At 50.3% G+C, this 12,975-nt stretch overlaps 1 protein-coding gene across 1 annotated transcript in view; it reads right to left on the reverse strand.

The window, feature by feature from the left end:
- LOC119442721 (reversion-inducing cysteine-rich protein with Kazal motifs) overlaps positions 1-4,998 on the reverse strand; it is a 43,910-nt gene extending 38,912 nt beyond the window's left edge. The window contains exon 1 of the mRNA XM_037707700.2: positions 4,647-4,998. The gene's annotated coding sequence lies outside the window, so the exon portion shown is untranslated. The remainder of the gene's footprint in view (positions 1-4,646) is intronic.
- Between the last annotated feature and the right edge of the window lie 7,977 nt (positions 4,999-12,975).

Consider the following 12,975-nt stretch of genomic DNA (forward strand, 5'->3'; position numbering starts at 1 on the left):
GCTGCGTAATAAAACATGGCGCGCAGTCGAGAACTCAAGGCGAAGGCGCACTTTACAGCAGCAAAAGAAAGGAAGACGTATAATATAGAAAACCCCCTCAAGCGTCATTTTTTTTTTTTTTTTTGCTTTCCACTGTAAACTTCGTACACTGTAAGGTGAGCTCGAAGACACCAAGTTATATTCTGAGGACCTCGTAGTGGAGTTATACGACGCCACCACGCCCATATAGAAGAGAGATGATCGCTCCCGAGTCCCCATCTCGACAGTCTGGCTGCACCGACACACTTCCTATACTCGTATACACGAAGCCAAGCTCGCAAAGTCGGGTCAAGTGGTGCCTGGAATAGTCGGGAGCCACAATGCCTGCTTCGAATCATTCTCCGACGTTCCATCGCCCGTAGCCGCAAATACCCATCGCGCATAGACGACCGGCGCGGCGTAAACACTTCCACCGCGCACAGGAAACGGTTCGACCTTCCTCTTCCCTCGCGTATTCCGTTCTCCTTTCCCTCTCACGAGCGTCTCGCGAGTGCGCATGCGCGGCTGTTTATTCCCGTCGATGTGGATTCTGTCGCGCGGAATGCAGGATGCGAATTCCGCTCCCAAGACAGTTTTTTTTTTTTTTTTCCGTCTTATCTGGTAACATCTTAGTGGCAAGAGAAGAGGCGTAGGCGGATTCGTGTTTATTTGGTTGCTTCTTTTTACGCGCACATCGCTTTCCGTAAAACTAGTAAAACGTTGCTGAAGGATCGCGGCCATGTTTATTTCAACGAGTGCACGTCGTGCACGCATTTCTTGTCGGCGTTCGCTTGCGTGCGACAACGACAGAAAGAAAGAAAGAAAGAGAGAAAGCAAGAGAGAAAGAAAGGAAGAAAGAAAGAAGGAAAGAAACAAACAAATGAATACATAAAGCATGCTCAATTCGTGTGAGTACATGCCCTGTGGTGTCAGCATTCACTTCTTTCATTTGTGTTGTTTCTTCAATACGCGCGGCAGTCTTCACAGTACACCAAGTATAGATGGTCTTGGTTACAATAAAATTTCAATTAGAAAGGTAATATATATAAAACTATGCTTTCAGTGAATAAGTGATTGGCATCTGCGCATTGAGTGTTTACAAAAGACAGAATAACCTATAATATGCCTTTCCGCAGCGATGACCAGTGAAGAACACGAAAGCCTATCGAGCTTTTTACTGGCCTTCACCGAGTAGGAATCAATTAAAAGAAAGAACGAACGAGAGAGAGGAAGCCTTGATTTTACGTCCGAGAAGATCGGCGTACGGACGACGAGCCACGGTCACTATTTTTATTATTATTTCGGAGTTTTTATCGCCTTGTTTCTTCTCGCTCTCTGCCGCACGATTATCCTCCTTCAAGACGGAAACGGCCCACATTTCTCACCGCGCTGTCCACCCCAAGTGCGTCACGCGCCGTTGCCCCGAACAATGGCTCGCCTAAATTTGATTTCACCGCGCTTTACTGCGCGTTAAAATATGTACGCTCGCCGAACCAGCACGTGGCGTGTTGTTGAACGGGGGGAGGAGGGGGGGCTGAGCGAGATAGGTGAGAAGCGCCAGCTGTTCCCCTATAGCCGTGGGGCGAGACGCAGCACCGGCAATTTTAGGCAACGCGTTGAGGGCGATGACTGGGGCCCTGCTTTCTGAAGGAAGTATTTTCGCTCTTCGCTAAAAGACCATCAAGTTTTCGCCTCTCGGCGGAGTAAAGCACAGCCTGAGGGGCTGGAGAAGAGGCGCTCCGGGACATGAAATATTGTGCACGAAAGACGCTGTTCAGGTTGCGGCTGCAGTCTATATGTCTGCGTGCGCGTGTGTGTCTGTGCGTACGTACTTGCGCGGAGTTAAAAACGAGCTAACCATGCGCCCTAAACGTTAAGATATAAACACCTGGACCGTTGAAATAAACTTTGCCAACGTCCAGCTTGTGGTGAGCTCAGTTTGCTGCGTGTGCGTTCTATCTCCAGCCACGACTGCAGTCTTCCGTCTTAAACGCAAGTTCAGCTGTTTCTAACGTGCGCATCACGCTTGTTTGGGCTTCGCTTATGGTCACCTGTAAGCAAAGTACCCGTTTTCTTTTTTGGGTTACGACTCGACTTTGCAAACACATATATCCTACAAGACCTACATGGAAAGAACTGCTGACTTTGGCGAGCAATAAGCGGCCGTAATGCCTTTTTATTTTAAACTTCTAGCGCACAGAAGACATAGGGACAGCGCGGCAGACGTAGACACTGTCCCCGTGCCTTCTGTGCGCTAAAATGCTAAAATGAAATACCAACGTGCCCAAACTTACAGCCTCTTGTTTGTACTCAACATCTTGACGTTTGTTACAGACGTGTCAAAACATGTGAGGGCACTTGTCTGCGGAAAAGTTAGTGCAGTTACCGACAGCAGCTAATGTTTGCAAGGTATTTCGGCGCCTATATATAGCCGCGGAGTGAATTTTCTGCCAGTTGCGACGCTCCCACCGATAGTTGATGGCCTAAACGTTTGTATGGGATTAGGCCCCATAAGTGTGAGAGTGAGTCAGCGTGTGATAATGCTTTTGATAACGTTTATAGCCCTGCACCATTAGCTGATGAGGAAAATTTGCCCAACAGCAAGACAACACACACAGGAAGGGAAGAGACAAAGACAAGTGCTTCCTTGCCTTTGTATTCCCTGCCTGTGTGCATTGTCTTTTTGTTGCAGTAATTTTTCTAATCACCAATGCAAGACCACCTAGCCCAGCAATCAACTCTTGCTTGCACCATTAGTCCTTGAGAATGGTTTCAAGTTTGGCTGGTTGGTGTGAGACGATGTCCAGAGGTAAAACAGAGAAAACATGGGACTGCTCTTCTGTCCTCGAGTCCCGCCTTTGTTCCGTTCTACATAAGCATGTTCTCTCTGGTCCGCTATGACTGGTTCTGTCATATTGTGCATTGAAGAATACAGAAACAAGAGGATGAGGCATCGCGAATGCTTTCGCACGATCATCGCAAGGTTAGCCGACAGAAGGCGGAAGATGGAGCACGAGAGGAGCAACCTCAGTCCGCCGCCAACGTTTCTAAAAGAGTACTTTTCTTCAAGTCCCTAGCACTTTCTATTTAATCATCCTCGGTTCTGATTGGTGTGGACATCTATTACAGCAATCAGCGAGCCAGGACCTTAGAACAATCGTCTCTGAAGGCTGCCATTCGACAGTTGCATAGACCGCAACCTTTGCTATGAACTATACAAGCGACCCAGGGATGCGTCTAGGCACAATTCGTCTCTTGTGCAGTTGAACTCATGGCCAATTTGAGGACAAACAAGATCACCTTTAGGTGCTTATGCACGGAGTGTCTTATCAGCATCTTGTATCAGCACATCACAACGCAGTCTGAGGATTCAACCTCAGCTGTTTCGTGGGGAGGGGGGGGGGGGAATAAATGTCACTCCCTCCCTCACTCACTCACTCACTCACTCGCTCGCTCACTGACTCGCTCGCTCAAAAGGTGCCCTAAAATAAGGGCTTGAGCTAGTCTTGACGGCACCTCCAAGACCACCCTTCTTGGATTTGGAAGTGCTCCTGTTTTCTCAACGTCGATCGCTAAATTAGGTGAACGTCACCGGCAGACGGGTGGACGAGACACAGAGCTAGAGCACGCTTCTCCTTAACAGCGAACACACCCACAGCTTGTTCCTCCGATGTCTTGCGCAAGCTCGTTCATCCGTGCAAAGAAAGCAGTTGGAAGTGTCTCAACGTCTTGCATCGAGCGAGAGAAAGTCTCGGCGGCCGCTGGCATTAAGAACTTTACCGGCGGGTAAAAGTTACACCTACGTGCTTCGCTCAAGTGACAGTATGTCGCTGCACAGTAAGCTCTCGATTAACAAAATTTAAAAAAAAAGCAAGAAGAGATAGAGAAAGAAAAGAAAAGGTTCGCGCAAATGTCACTCCTCTGTCAAACGACAACTTCATGTGCGGGAAGTTACATGTCACTTGCCCGAAACGTTTCTTTTATTCAGCTGTTTGCCCTGCAGCATAGAAGGGAATTTAAATGAAAGCGCGCAGTGCCTTCCTCCTGCCTGCAAGAATTGGAGCAGCGGCTTATAGTACATATTGTTCGTGGGTTTAGGAAAGCGCAAAGTAATAACATAGACGACTGAAAAGCTGGGTAGTATAGGCGCTCGTCCTCGAGATCTTTAGTCGCCTGTGTTATTTGGCGCTTTTCTAACCATCAATCCACACCAACTCGCTCAAGTTGCCATTTCGTCGCAAACTATCGTCCGCGCGCCAACGCGTATAACTGTTGGTTTGATCCGTTCATAGCTTGGCAGGGCTTCTTAGAATCGTTTTCGCCCGTAGCCCCTGTGCGTGGTAACTTTAACCCACGGCGGGGTAAACTGCTTCGCGGCTGCAAGCGCTCTCACGGCGTCACACTGGCGCAGCTCTGCAATGCGACGCGTTCCCGGGCAGCCGAATCGCAGGAAGGAAGGAAGCCACTGCCACCGGAGCGCGGCGACGTCGGAACGAGAAGCGCGCGGTCCGAGGGACAGCGCGCGCGCACGGTACAGCACGCCGGCGGTCGCATGCAGCGGAGAGCGCGCGCCGGCCGGCGCTTCCGGCCGGTGTCGAGGAAGCGAGAGGGGTGTAGTACATGCTCACCGAGGCCGTTGGCCAGGGCCCAGAAGACGGAGACGAGACCGGCGCTCCACATGGCCGCACACGGCGCGGGCTTCTGATACGCACGGGTGCGCCTGGCCGCCCGCTGCCGGCCGCACCACCACGACGACGAACGCGGGCCTTCTGCCGACACAACGCGGGTTGTTTGCTCGACGCCGCCGCAGCGGCTCACCCCCTCTCCTCCCCACGCGGGCCCATACCGTCGCGCACTCCGGCGGGACGCACACGCAGCCAAGTTTTGAGACCTGGCGAACACCAGCTGTGGAACTGGTGATGGGTTCGACCCCCCGCACCCCGGCGGCCGACTACTGTCCGACCTCTATATCCGCGGCAGAGGATAGTTGAACGTCGACGACGGGTATCTCGAGTCCCCGGGGAAGAAGGAACGCGCGCTAACGAGGCTCCCGGGGTCGCGTTGCAGGCGGGGCAAAATCAGAGTGAAAGGAGGAAGGCAGGGGTCGGGTGCCGAGTTTCGCAAGAAGCGTATCTTATGCGTGCTTCGACAAGACGGGCGCGAATGTCAATGCAGGCTTGTCGAGGTGTCTCGGCAAAAAGTCGTGCATACATTAGGAGCTGTAGAAAGAACGGACTCAAAAAGTTGGCGTAGCGCACGTCATGGGCATTGCGCACGAAAGACCCCAAGCCGTCTTTTGGTTATACGTAAGCTCGGCGCGAAAGACGTTGCTTTTTAAGCAAGTTTTACAGGAAGAGGGCGCCCGTCAAGCGGAGAGAGGTCGACAGGGCAGGCATTGTGGTTGAGCGTGTATCGTGTTGTCCTGTCCTCACTTGTTCGTGTCTTTTTCACCTAGCACAATACTCCATTATACAGGAGCAACCAGCGCGCCTTATTTTCTGGAAGGAGCAACGCCCGCTATATTAAACCTGTTATTGAAGCAGTTGGATATATATATATATATATATATATATATATATATATATATCAAAAATGGTTCGCTCACGGTATCTCTCCCTATGCGCTGACGCACTGAATCATTGGTTTGCAGCGCTGTTTTGCACGTAACAGCGTTAGTCAAAGCTTTAGTCAATGCATGCAAACAAGCGCAGAACATAAATTTGTTACATTGTAGACGAAGTTTTCGTTTGGGCGAAGTATTCGGAACTGTAGCAGTGTGAATGATTGAAGTGAGTGGCGAGCGAACGGAAAATATAGCAGCTTTCGATGTTATAGTATGAGCGAGATGCGCTGCCCAGGAGGTGTGATACGGAAACGCCGGTCAACAGCGTCCTTCCATGCCTCATTTACAAGTTTCGGGTACAGTACAAAACGCGAGGCCCTGCTGGTGAATGAAAGGCGTCTGCTCGTCTGAGCTGCGCTGCGGCAGAAATTCTGGAGAATTTCATGCATGGGAGGCTTTGTAGCATCGATTTTCGTCGAGAAGGAAACGAAGTGCTGTGCCGAATGCGTATACACTGCACGAGAAGTCGCAGACGTAGTTTGACCGCGGTTCAGTGACGGAGTGCCTGTCGACGTTAGCTTCTACTGGACTGCTGGACACAAACATTTTTATGCGGGAAATTCACATTTCCCGGCAGTGGCCATCGGTTAACCGAGTGACTGTGTGTCCCTAGCTTTTGCGTTCACGCGCAGGAATTTTGCTCATAGAGAGAACGATGCGGCCGCAATTGTTTCATTTGTTTGTCAATCATTTGTTTAAGAGCAACGTATGATGTGACAGAAAATCTTTGAAAAACCCTTTTTGTGTACATTTCCCTAACTTCAAACTTTAACTCTTTGTCTGTGCCACGTCAGTCAGTTTTGTTTCGTTTGTCCTCTCAGCCACGTGTGCAGTTTCTACCGCTCTATATGCTTTCCTTTAATTTACCCGTGTCGCTTCACCAACGAAAAATCCCTAAATTCCTGTAAATTCTTGTCTTTACAAAAAAAAAAAACCGTCAGCCGTAGACTCAACTGCATTTCTTCATGGTTAAGCTTTTTGCATGGTTAAGCGATGACACGGATCGCACTCTAGACGAAATGAGAAACAGCGTACTGTCAGCGAACGGAAGTGCCTTTTCAGAGAGTAGACACCCATATAAAGTAAGAAGCGTGGCCTGAGCACACAAACGAAGCAATAGAGACCGGCTGAACAGCCCGATGATAGCTTAACTCATGGCGGAGAGCTGTACCGCGCGTTGCTCGCCGTTGTTGCCGCGACCGCCCCCCTTTGACAGGACGTTTTGAAGCGAAGAGCGCTCGCACTCCATGACCCGTGTGCGGTAGCGCGCACAAACCCGTGTGTACGTTTCAATCACTTTTTGAGCCCAAACAACTTTACGCGGCAATATGAATGCGTCTCGCAACGGACCGATGCGTGTTTCTCGTTGCTATCTCAGGCGCTGCACGCTGGGCACGATATAGACGCGCGCGTACGGCCTTATCGGAGCGATCCGCGCTCTATTTATCGCCTTCGGGGAAGAGCGAAGCCGTCCTCGCCGTCGCGTCTGTTTTCAGCGGCTGTGACGAGGGTCGCGCTGCGACATCTCCCATTTCATTCCAACCGACTGCTGGCATCCACACAACCCTGCGACGGGTCGCTAGATGCACGGCCGGAAGGCCTTTCACAAGGGTTCGTGGAACCATTAATGTTCTGGGAAAGGGCGTATGATAGTTTGAAAAATCACCGACATTACATCGCTTCATTTGCGTGACTCCAGATTCCTTTATTTCGAGTGTCCTCCGAGTGTTAAAATTGCCAGCGCAGCCCGCTTGACTACGTTCTAGCTGTTATTGCATGAATCCGACAAAGGAGGATCGAGTCGGCTTTTCGGGCATGAAAACCGGTTTTCGGGTTCATGTGAATGCTATCAGGTCTGGTCAAGCAGACGCATTTCTGGTTAACATCCCTGCCTTCTGTTTTTCTCTCCTCCTCCTCCTCCTGGTCGAGCGGGCGTTTAGGCGATTTCGTTCAACCAGCCTACATGGGGGTGAGGTTACTCACCCAATCCGGTTGAAATGAATCATTTAAGTGTGGTCTGGAGGGACTGGGTCAGCAGGACTTCTTGCACGACCCACTCTCATTCGAGTCCACGTAAATGAAGTTACTGCGCACACTCTGTGTAGTAAAGTGCAAGGACGCCACTCAGGACAAATAGAAGTAACGAAGACCACAGTGCTAGTATACACAGCTGAGGAGTACCTTGTACATTGCACGTCTGCGTTCCCGTACAGGCCCAAGCGTTCAGTGCTTATGTACACACTGGCCTGAAACTACCGTCTAGATGAAAGAAAGAAAGAAAGAAAGAAAGAAAGAAAGAAAGAAAGAAAGAAAGAAAGAAAGAAAGAAAGAAAGAAAGAAAGAAAGAAAGAAAGAAAGAAAGAAAGAAAGAAAGAAAGAAAGAAAGAAAGAAAGAAAGATAAGGGCGAACTTACGAAAGCACCGAAATTCGAGAATTTGTTCGCCAGGCACTTGCGAGCTAGGCTCAAAGAAACATAAGCTCCACCTGAGAATTGGATATGTGACATCCGTGCCAGACTTTATCCGAAGTGAAAAACAGGTGAATCTTTCCGCTTCAAGCAGACAGAAGTGCATCAGAGGTGTCATGGTCGAACGCCTTCCAGCATGAATTAGAACCAGTAGACCCTTCGTGAGTTCGGGGCGCACGGAGTATACGATTGCTGTGGCTATTCTCTGATTGCAAAATGACGTGCCTATACTCCATCTCAGAAGTTCCCTTCAGCACTGTGGAGGCTACCGGGTCCTCACCCAATAGTAAGGGTATAGTGCCTAGAATATAAGTATATTCTAGGCACTATAGTAAGGGCGAATAGCCCCTACATATGTATTCCTCCGCGCTGCGTCGTCTGCTCAGCGTCTCCACGGCGTCTATTCGCCGTGCTGTGTGGCAACTTTAACGTTACTAATTATGACCACGAACGAAGAGCGCACATTCGAGCAAACGACAGCGCCGGAGTCGAATGCATAGCGGTACCGCCCGAAGCAAATGCTTTCCGCCTCGAACCTATGAAGTAGTCGTCGTGCGTTGTGTGGCCCGTAAGTTCCAAACCGACGCTTGTATTTGCTTCAGATTTGTGGTCTGACGCTTCAACAGCAATGGTTTCATAACTATGGCTGTGTTCCAATACGCGCCTAAGATGGCAAAGCAGACGGCTAAGTGGACAGCGGCCATCTTAAGTCTCGTTCCAATTCTCGCGAAGGCGTCAAAGTAGACAGCTTCGCGAAGACAACATTGAAGTTAGAAACGATGCAGGCTACTTTCCTGTTCAAACAAGATGGCGGTTGAGCAGGATGCTTGGAAAGCCGGCAGGAAGGTCGTCTGCGCACAAGAAAATGTAGACGTGCTTTCCTACGCCCTTAATGTAAGTTACACCGTGCTTTTCATAGTTTCGCAGGCGCAAGGACTTGAAATACAGAAATAACGCGTGCTTTTCTCAACTTTTTCTTGTCGCCGCAAGGTGGCGTCTCCTCGCAGACGCGTCATCCATACGTCATCCAGAAGGTTCGAAACGCGTTTCATTACATGGCCTCGAAGCTGTCTGGGCTGTCTCCTTAGCTGTCTACGTAGACAGTCTCCGATGCTGGTCAGAATTGGAACACACCCTATATTTCGCTATTTCTAAGAACCATTACCTAATTTTAGGCGCGTTGGGCTTAGCAGGGCGGGGCAAAAGAAATACCTGATCTCGCAAATAACGACAAAACGTACCTGATGCTTTGTTCTCAGCGAGAGATGAAACAAACAGATGCCGTATTCTGAAACAGGGCCGTATTCTGAAACGTTCCACTTCGGCGAAATTTCTTTTTTCGCTTTCAGGCGCGCGCTGATTGGCTGGTTGAATTGAATGACGTCGGGCTCAACCAGCCAATCAACTCATCCAATTTTGCTAAAACAGCCAATCATCGCGCGCCTGGAAAGCGAAAAAGAAATTTCGCCAAGTGGAACGTTTCAGAATACGGCCCATGATTGATTTCACCATTTATTTATTGCTGTTGGCGCAGTGCACGAGTAGCAATCGCAAGTTCGGGTCGAAGCGGGCGGTCGGTTCTGCGTGGGTGCTGCCATGTTGATTTGTAACCAGAGTTGCTGGCGTTTACCGATACAACGATTAAAGGTATACGACGCGCATGCGAAGTGGAATAAATGCATTAACTATCTTTGTGATGTGACACGTGCCAAAAAAGCGCGGATGTCTCAATCCTGCCAATTACAAGGGCGTTACATATGTAACTATGTTTTGCTGCGCAAGCATGCGGCTTGCTTACACCCCGTTTCCGGTTCCGTTTCCGGCACATTTTAACGTTTCCCACTATCTCATCTAGCTGGTTCGACGAGCCACCACTCAATGTGGCCAGCATTTCCACGGGAGTCTGTACTGTTGCCTTTCCGCTGGGTGCCCTAAGCTAGAGCACTGCACGGGCCAATAATCTAGGTTACCCGCCCGGCCCGGCCCGGCCCGGCCCGAGCCCGGCTCGAAACCGGCCCGAACCCGGCCCGAGACCAAAAAGACATGCTTTTCAGAGTCGAGACGCGCGAGGATAACTCGCTGCACGTTACATGCACACCCCCAGAAAGTCCGAGCCCGGCCCAGGCCCGCGTCAAAAAACCCGAGCCTGGCCCGGGCCCGGGTCAAAAAGCACATGCCGTGCCCGAGCCCGGCCCGAGCCTGTGAAAGAACTGCCCAACCCGGCCCGGCCCGTGGGCCGGGCCGGGCCCGGGCTTTCGGGTAAGCCCGAGCCTATGCCCTGCTCCATTCCCGGCCACTCCTGTTCACAAGCCGTTGCAAGTCTTTAGCCAACAGCAGACGCTGGAGATTAGGCACAAATAGGAGATTTCGACATTTCGAGGCGCGATAGCAGTTAGGCACATCGTTGAACGATATGGTTCGCTCAGCAAGCAAACGAGGACTTGGGGCACTTTCGGTGAGTGAAGGAATTTCTTTTTTATCGCACTTTGTCTTGTGTACGCCTTTCGTAGTGGCGGTGGTAATAAAGATTCCGGTGGCAGGGAATGCGAGCTAGCCACCTTGAAGCCGGAGATGCGGGACATTAGACGAAGCTAGAGCACGATTTGCGAGTGTAAGTATAGTGCCTGGAATATACTTACGTAAGTATATTCCAGGCACTATAGTGTAAGGCAGGGTATGAGGTGGGTGCACCTCGCCCAGTTAAAGGCTGTGGAAAGAGTTGGTGATGCCTCACATAAGCGGGGTACGACTATCTCTATACGATAAAACGTCCACTTGGACTCGTTAGAGGTTGCCATGCAGAACGCACCTGCGCGTCATAAAATGCGAAGATGGAAGTACAATCAACGCTCTGCTCGAAACCTTTCAGACCTCTCAATGAAGTTTAACCGACAACGATTCGGAATACTTGGTGACCATCGTTGCCCTCGGAAACATCGTCTGCAGCAGGAACAGCCAGAAACAGGAGCACAGCAGGAGCTGATAAAGCCGAAGCGAGGTGAAACGAGCAAGGCACGCACTTCCCGCGCCCCCTCACCGTTAAGCTAAAAAATGTCGCAAGTTTCCCCAGAAAGGCGAAGCATCAATCGCGATAGCAACTTAGTAGAGAGCTATACGGAGTAAGGATAGTAGTTTTATCAGCCGTATAAACTTGGACATGCAGCAGCACCAGCAACGTGCAGAACTGTTGTCGACGCCGTCGCCGTTTTGCCCGCGTTCGCACCGAACGCGCGCGGCGTTGGTGACTGTTGCCAGGGCCTCTGGGGGCGGCTCGGAGGTTTTCGACGAGATCATAACGGGAAACTCGTCGAGCAACGTCGGCAGTCTTTATCACCTTCTCGCCTCGCAACGTTTTAACACGAAAGTGTTTTATGCCGGGGTCCACCAAGACTTCACTGACGTATTTCCGTCACGGAAATACGTCACGGAAATACGTCATAGAACATAATACAAAGAAAGAAACCAGAAGAAAAAGTTCCACAAACATGCAAAATTTGGAAATCGAACCCACGACCTCTCGGTCCGCGACGATAGATCGCCGAGCGTTTAACCCATTGCACCACAAACGCATTTGCAGAGAGCTACACAGACGCGCCTTATATATCTAACACTCCTCCGTGTACCCACGCTCTTGCTCGGGGCGGTGCCGCCGCCTACGAGCAGAAAAGAGAAGTACTGCATTATGACACTAACGCGCACCGACAGTGAACGCTTCGGTGGTCTCAGCACTACGACGCCTCGATGCCAGCAGTCGAAGGGACGCTGGCATCAAGAAGCACTACCAACGCCACCTAGGTGGCGTTCACCGTACTCAGCACAGCGGAGCGTGGCCTCCGCAATTAGCTCTGAAAATGTTTCTGAAGTTGATCGCGGAGGCTGCAATTACGACGCGCTGTACGCGCTGATTTGACTCGGTGACGATTCAGTTACGTGCTTTGTCTTGCGCGTTGTATTAGTGTGTCAGTTACGTGCTTCGTCTTTCGCGTTGTGCTAGCGTGTGCAGCGTAGTGCAGCTTCCATATGCACGACGGTTGCTCATGGTCATCGACGTTGGTAGTCGTGATGGAGGAGACGTGCCACCAGGCGTCAGCGTGGGTGCATCAACGCCTAAGGGCGCTTTAGCCACAAAACACCAATAGACATTATATATCAATGTGCAATAAACATTACACTACTTCTGTGAAGACACGTTTCACTTTCGTGTTCTATACCGATTCCTATATAAGAGGGATCAACCACATTTTTTTATATAAATACGCATTTACTGCCGCAGCTAAACGTCGCCTCCCCTCCCTCCCGTCCCCCCACGGCCTTTCGCGCGACGGAATAAGTCGCGTTTGCTCTCTCTCTCTCTCTCTCTCTCTCTATATATATATATATATATATAATATATATATATATATATATATATAATGGTGATTGTAAAGGAGGAAAGAGACGCTTAATTCTGCAGCCCTTCACGAAGCACGGCGGAGAACGCGCTTTTGTTCTCCGCCGTGCGTTCGCTCCCCGTGAAAGCGCGCGTCACTCGCGCCCTTTTACTCGCACATACAGCGTCCGGCGACGATTTCATCGCCGTTGACGTCATACGGAACCTCACGGCGACGGCGACGCCGACGGCAGAAATCATCTTTTGAGTGTCCATATAATTGCTATCGCAATAAAAAGTTACGCAGAAACTCCACTCTAGTTGTCTAAGTGTGCGTAAGCATTGTGCCACTTGCTCATCTCCAACCAGCCCGGTGTCATTATCAATCTTATAAAACTTGATCCGACTAATATAAACCCTCATCAACCCTTATCGGTCGTTATCAACTTTATCGCAATCGATCCGATCCTTATCAACTTTATCTGACATAATCCGAC

Source organism: Dermacentor silvarum, chromosome 2 (genome assembly GCF_013339745.2).
Source record: "Dermacentor silvarum isolate Dsil-2018 chromosome 2, BIME_Dsil_1.4, whole genome shotgun sequence".
NCBI classification, from domain to species: domain Eukaryota; kingdom Metazoa; phylum Arthropoda; class Arachnida; order Ixodida; family Ixodidae; genus Dermacentor; species Dermacentor silvarum.